Source organism: Panicum virgatum, chromosome 4N (genome assembly GCF_016808335.1).
Source record: "Panicum virgatum strain AP13 chromosome 4N, P.virgatum_v5, whole genome shotgun sequence".
Classification (NCBI taxonomy): domain Eukaryota; kingdom Viridiplantae; phylum Streptophyta; class Magnoliopsida; order Poales; family Poaceae; genus Panicum; species Panicum virgatum.
Window position 1 is genome coordinate 47381795 of NC_053148.1, and position 7262 is coordinate 47389056.

General features: G+C 45.3%; 1 long non-coding RNA gene across 1 annotated transcript; it reads left to right on the forward strand.

Moving 5' to 3' along the window:
- Positions 1–2697: 2697 nt before the first annotated feature.
- LOC120670711 lies at positions 2698–5496 on the forward strand. The gene is made up of 3 exons (XR_005673336.1): positions 2698–2903; positions 4024–4094; positions 5190–5496. It is a non-coding gene; the product is annotated as an uncharacterized LOC120670711 (long non-coding RNA).
- Positions 5497–7262: the final 1766 nt, after the last annotated feature.

Genomic DNA, 7262 nt, shown 5'->3' on the forward strand with positions numbered 1-7262 from the left:
CTTTGGGTTGGACAGTGCGCTAGATTTATGGGAGAGGAGGGACATCAATTGGGGGTCAGCAAGCAGCAGTAGCGGTTCCATCAGTGGCATGAATTTCGTCGAAGTTTTTTCAGAAAAAATTTAGTCAAAGTTTTGCAAAAAAATGCGACCAGGGTGAACCGATCCCACCATTTTTTATTAAGAGGAAACAATCTGGCTTCTTTCGGCCCCAGAAAAATTCCTTGAACCCTGGCCCGTATCAAGAGGACCAAAGCATTGGCTGAGCACAACGAGAGATATATTTTTCCCTAACGACCGCACCGCGCAACCGAAAAATCTGCGTGCGGGTGCGCCGCGTGGCTCGGTTCAGGGGGGCTGTGGCCGCGGACATCCCGTGCGGTCGCTCCGCCGACAAAGGCACGCACCCTCGGTGCGGCGCCGCCGCCGACCTCTACTACACTGATGGGAATGGGAGGACCGGAGGAGGAGCTTCTGCTTGTGGTGCCACTTTGATGGTTGGTTGGTGCAGATGTGTTCAGGTCCTGGAGAGTGGCTAGCTACAAAGCCTACGGCAGGTGGTGCAGATGTATTTTGATTTTAGATAAAATCTAGCCTATCAACATATTTTACTTGATATGGCATTAGTATTTTCTATATTTTGGGCTAAGGCAAAATTGGTGTTAACACTATCCAGCGTTCCAACTGCGTTGCTCAAGGTTAGCAACATAGCTGATAAAGTGTTCCGTTCTCATTGCCAGTGATTCTTTGTAGATTTTGCTCTTCCCAGTTCCCACGGTGCGATGTTTGAAAACTTCGGTCAGTACTTGGGAAGAGTATATATCTTCACCTTCTCTGTATCGATATTTCCTGTATTATGTTAGTATCACTGGATATAACTTTTTGAAAGTTTTTTTTGCGGGTAAAATTTTTATGATAATCAGTATAAGTCTTTCTTTTTTTCCTGAAAAAGCGATGTGTATAAAATCCTTTGGCAAGGACGGACGATAGAATTAGACAGAAGAACTGAAAAGGCAAAAGCACACGATATGTTGGATCTCGACGGCTGGACGCCCTATCCAATTCTGGTAAACTGGGCCAAAGGAAAGGAGGAAGGCGGAAACACTCGTTGGGCCGCGGCCCATTACATCTGTCAGAGCGCTCGCACGACGCAGCCACGCAGACGCAGAGCACGCAGCGGCAGCGCGTTCAGCTTTTTAGACCCACCTCGACCAGCCAGGCAGCGCGGAGGCATCGACTCGCTATATAAGGAGACCCAGGCTCCTCCCCAAAGCATACCTTTTTCTTTTTTGGCTAAGATCAAGTGTACTATCTGTTCTTTTCAGTTTAATATTTAATAAACAGAATATGCCAGGCCCAGCTAAGAAAGAGAACATGCCATTGCCAAGCCCAAACTCTAGCTGCAAGCCCAGTTTCTTCTCAAAAATAAAAAAGTTGCAAGGCCAGCATCGTCAATCGTCAGCACAGAACTTTATATGAGGTATTCAGGCTTTGCTGCGTAAATTTCACATGTAAGATTCCCAATCGTAAATCTGACACCGGTCATTCTCCATTCGAACTCTGACCTAGCCATCTCTGCTATTGAAGAGGGTCACTTTAGGCGATGGCCTATACCCTGCAAGGCAAAGAAGAAGACAGAACTTCAGTAATCAGTGGAACGTCAGGCCCGGGGCGTTGAGCGGCTCCGGCACCTGATCTTATCGATCTGCTGCTTTTTTTTTTCTCACAGCCGATTATCTCAGGCGTGGCTGCGGGTGCATTTTTTATTCAAAGTTCTCTTGAAACTTGAGAGCTGAGATCGATGCAGGCGCCGTTTCGCGAACATGAGCCCTGTCGTTCAGATTCGTACAGTGATGAAGTGGTGGCGGCGATCCTATTCCTCGGCGGCCCTGGACTTCCTCAACCGCCTCGAGATCCTCCGCAGGTATCTCCCCACCACGTCGCCGGTCGCCCTTGGGTGCCATGGCCCATGCTCGCCGCACGCGCGCAGCCTCCTCTATCGAGTTCTTGGACGCGCGCGCTAGGGCTTTGCTTTGGCCAGAGCTCGATGAGGAACAGAGGAAGAGGCCGCCGATGGGGAGCCCGAAGCCCCGGACCGACTGCTGATTAGCGCCGCCCGCGCTGAAAGCCGAGGACGACGTACACGTACGTGTAGTCAGGCTCGGAGGATGATGCAACAGTCGCGGCCGTGGTCACCGTGACTCACTTTGTGGGCCAACATGCCAGGAGCCCAGTTCTGCTCTCTTTTATCCAGTACCAAGCAAGCATAGATACAGTTTGCACCGATTAGCTAGCATTAGAGTCAGCTCTAGGATTAATTAATTCCATATGAACCATTATGACAATGATAAACATATAAGCTAGCTACCCCCTCAAAAAAGATAACATATAAACTCTAATCCTAGCTTGACTACTAGTAACATTGTCAGTCCCTTCAGTGACACTTCTCTAGTAATAATATATAGTTACAAAGTTATAAGAACAAAGAGAACATAAACTGACTAAGCGTACTGAACCTCTTATGGCTTTCAATATAAGGCCGTGTTTAGATGTTTTGCGAAATTTTTTTGCGATGGAATCTTGCTAGTTTGAAGTACTAAATGAGTTCTATTTACAAAAGGAAAAGCTATCTGTCACTCAGGTGATTTGAAGACTTTGCTCACTCGATTTGCTGTGCGGTCCGATCTCATTTTAATCCAATCTGCGCCCTTTGTTTGTTTTGGTGCCATTTATCTCAGTGATCTGCGGGCCCATGTTTTCGGCCTTAATTTTTTTTTGATCCTTTTGTCTGCCGCCTGATATTTCTAGCTGCTCTATCCCCATTCTTCTTTTCAGTTCCATTTCGTTTTCTTCTCCCTTGTGAGCTCCGCTCCCTTCCTAGCTCGGCAAGGTGAGGCGATTTTCAGGTTGTTGTCGTCTCCTCCCTGATTTCTTTTCGATTTGCTCCCTTGTTTGTGGTTTTTGTTGTTGATTTGATCTGCTGAGGCGTTGCTGCGGGATAGGAGAGATCCTAGCAGGCGGCCGGCGCATGCATCTGATCCGGCCTCTCCCCTTGGATTGGACCTCTCTCTCTCTCTGCAGGCATGGCGTGGGCGTGGGTTCCTCCCCAACTGTTGCTGCGCTTGGGGATTGGGATTCCATTGTGCTCGGCCACGGCCAGCTCTAGCTGTTGTCCTCTGAATAGCTAGACTGCATCTCGCCCTCTCTCAATCGATTTCATTGGCGTCTAAGCTGCATGCGTGTGTTATGTGTTCTCTGCTCTCTCTCTCTCTCTCTCCGCTGGAGCGCGCATGGCGGCCCACGTCGGAGGCCGCGCGTCCAGCCACCGAGGCCGAGGACGAGGTGGCGCTTGGGAGGGAGCGGTGCCGGGGGGCGTGGTGGTGGTGCTGCTGCTCGCGTCGGCGCCCGCGCCTCTCGTTACTGTTTCGTCAGGCTCTATCGCCGCCGTTCTATTTGGTTGTATCTATGACATGTGGGCCAACTCTCCATTTGGTGAATTCCCAGACCGCTTTTGATGTACCTATCGGGTATTCCTGTTTGTTGCTAATCTAATCTATATTAATATGTGACCATAGCACTAATATCAGTGGGTTGCTTTGCTGAATCTTCTTTAGCTACTATATGTACCTGATTCAAAGCATCCATGTTTTTCTGTTTATTTCATTTTAATGTGCATTCTGTCACTAACTAATTCAATTTCCTTCGGTACTAAAATATTTTTTAAGTTACTGATAGTGTTCCTAAGTCTTATTTACAGTGTTCATTACACTGTCATTTCAATGTTAGGTCATTGTAATTGTAGTGGTTGACTTGATTTTAGATGCAGTAACCTCTGCTTCCTGATTTGACTGATTCTATTGCATATATTTACTTTTGTACCTTTGAGAACCATATAAATTTGATTGGTTCCGGTGCATTGATTTACTTTTGTACTTTTGAGAACTATGGAATTATCTGAAATACCTTTTTCATGTTCAAGCAATTTGTTAGTCATATTGTATTAATCTAATTCATTTATTTCATCAGTTGATTCAAGCAAAAGGAGTTCGCTGTGACCAAACCAGGGCAAAATTTGAAGTATGGGAGGCCTCGAAAAGGTATTGTGATTTTGCCTTTCCATGCATGTTCTCTTATATTCCTAATAGTTAGCTTGATGTTTAGGTATATGTATTCATGTTGTATTATTAAATTAAATTCCTCTTGGGATGATTCCTGTATTGATGTTTATGTGTGCCCTCTCTGAACTGTAAGTTGCAATTTGTATTGACAGCTTTCTGTGAATGTTTACGTGTGTCTTGTATGAACTGTAAGTTACCATCACTTTTAATTATATTGACAGTGCTTTTCTTATAAAATTACAGTGGATATTATACTGTAAGTTACACATGTAGTGGGTGTAATTTTGTAGAATCTGACATTTGTATAATCTGGAAGTTTGCATTTGCATTTGTGGGATTATACAATGTGCCCCATAATTTCTGAAATTATGTATTCCATAGAAATATTTTGAGAACTTTGTATAATCCGACAGTTTGCATTTGCATTTGTGGGATTACACAGTGTGCACTTAATTTCTGAAATTTTGTAATACATAAAAAATATTTGAGAATTTTGTAATTTGGCATCTTTGCATTTGCATCTGTGGGATTACACTAGGTGCCCCATAATTTTTGGAATTTTGTAATCCATAGAATTTTTTTGAGAATTTTGTAATCTGACATCTTTGCATTTACATCTGTGGGATTACACTGGGTGCCCCCTAATTTTTGAAATTTTGTAATCATATAGAAAATTTTGTACATTTTGTCTTCTTGTTATTTCTTTTTTTTGTTTAAGTCAAGGTGCCCCATAATATTTTTGTTTCAGCTCTGTTTGAATTTTGTAATTTGACATCTTTGCATTTGCATATGTGGGATTACACTAGGTGCCTCATAATATTTGAAATTTTGTAATCCGTAGATTTTTTTTGAGAATTTTGTAATCTGACATCTTTGCATTTACATCTGTGGGATTACACTGGGTGCCCCCTGATTTTTGAAATTTTGTAATCATATAGAAAATTTTGTACATTTTGTCTTCTCGTTATTTCTTTTTTTGTTTAACTCAGGGTGCCCCATAATATTTTTGTTTCAGCTCTGTTCATTCTAGTTCAATGTGATTAGCTGATTGATTATGTTTTGTGTTTTTTCCAGTTATTTGCACTTAAGCAGAATGCTTTTAGGAGGGATCTTGTTTCCTGTGTCGGCTACATGCCTTTTCGTGAAGATGTGAACCAGCATCCAAGAGTTATGAAGATGATATGAAGTTTTTGCTATATCTTGAAGAAAGAAGCTAGGCCTTTTGCTGTGCAGTCTTTTGGGAGCAAGTTCTAGGTTATCAGATCAAGTTCTTTTGTCTTTTGTTTTACTCCTTGTTTAATATTGGTTTGTTATTCTTTTTAATACAACTTGTAAGGGATATTAACCTGTTAAAACTCTAAATTATCTTATCTCAATGTTCTATTTATTTGTTCCTATAAAGTTTGATATTTCAACTTCTAAAGTATATTAAGTTGAAGTATATTAAGTTCTTAAAACTCTAAATTTGTTCTTTTATGATTATTCAAACTTATTAATTTTTCATGGTTCCCGTTCTGTAAAATATAAATATTTTAGCTCTTTTTGTGCCTTCTATTGGATCAGACCCACATTTTCAAAATGTGGATTCTGGTGCAATTTTGTTGTAGGCTATATTTCTTATTTTGTTGTATTATTTATTTTTTTATCAAAATTTTGTTTTTGAGTGTCATCTATACCAAGAATCACTCAGTTGTTGTTTGTCTGCTATATTCGAGTGATTTGATGGGCTTCCTCACTCGGGTGACAGAGTCTTCTGTTTCACTCAGTTTTCTTTTTGGTTTTGATTCGTGTGATTTGCTTTGTCTTTTCACTCGAGTGTAGATGCCCCCCAAATCACCCAAGCAGTCTATAGACAAGCCCATTTACAAAACTTTTTGCACAGATGAGTTGTAAATCGCGAGACGAATCTAATGATGCTAATTAATCCATGTTTAATTCATAATTAGCGGATGATTACTATAGCATCATTGTTGCAAATCATAGATTAAGTAGGCTCATTAAATTCGTCTCGCGATTTACAGCCCATCCATACAAAAAGTTTTATAAATAGACTTCATTTAGTACTCCATGCATGTGTCGAAACATCCGATGTGATGTTTTTTTGCGTTTACGGGGTTTATGGGGGTGGAAACTAAACATGGCCTAAGCAGAGCAGTCTCTTTTCAAAAAGAAAATAAACTGACTAAGCGACCAATACTGTAGCTACGATTTCGTGCCCTTCCCAGTTGTCTCTTCTCGATGCAAAATTCTCGACACTGCTTCCTGAACACGATCAAGAACGCCGATTCTTCAGATCCGTATAGTGATGAAGTGACGGCCGATCGTTTCCTCGTCCCCGTCGAAGAATTTCAGAAACTCCATCTCGTCGAAGCTGCCGCGCTTTTCCAACTCGTCGGCCGCGACAGCACTTGGGGACGACGACTCCGCAGTTTCAGCCGCCGTCACCGACTCGCCACGGCACTCTGCACGGACGCGTTGTGACTCCTTGCCGTTCCCGACGGCGGTCGCGGTGACCGAACTGCCCCGGCTTGGTGAGGGCGGCCGCGGCGGTGGGGTCTGCGAGTCCGTGTGCTCGTGGCAGTGCGCGGCGGCGCATGCAATGATATCCTCCTGCCTGTTGTGGAGCCAGTCGTCGAGGCTGGGCGGAGGCGGCGGCCGGGCCGGCGCCGCGCCGCCGCCGCGCCGGAGCGTGTCCTTGCAGTACGCGATGGCGCGCGCCACGGACTCGGCTCTCTCACGGGCGGTGTCATCAACGGCGCACCAGGGTGACGGTGGCGACCCCTTGGGGTTCCTCGCCTTCCTCAGCCGCCTCGAAATCTTCCGCAGGTACCTCCCCGCCACGTCGCCCTTGGCGGCCGGCGCCACGTTTGCCGCGGCCGCGTCGTCATGCTTCGTGTTTGAGCGCGCGCGGGCGCCGCCGCGGAAGCGGCGGAGCAGCCTCCCGGCGCCGCCCGCGCCGAAGCACAACGGCGAGGCGGGGGGGCTCTGCTGCCGGGGCGAGAAAAACCTGGGGTGACCGTCGCTCGACGACGAGGGCGAAGATGAGGAGGAGGAGATGGAGGAGGCCGAATCGGGCGCCTCCACGCTGAACGCCAGCGACGACGCGTTGCCGGGCTCGAGGGTCTCGGCGATCGTGGCCTTGGCCAC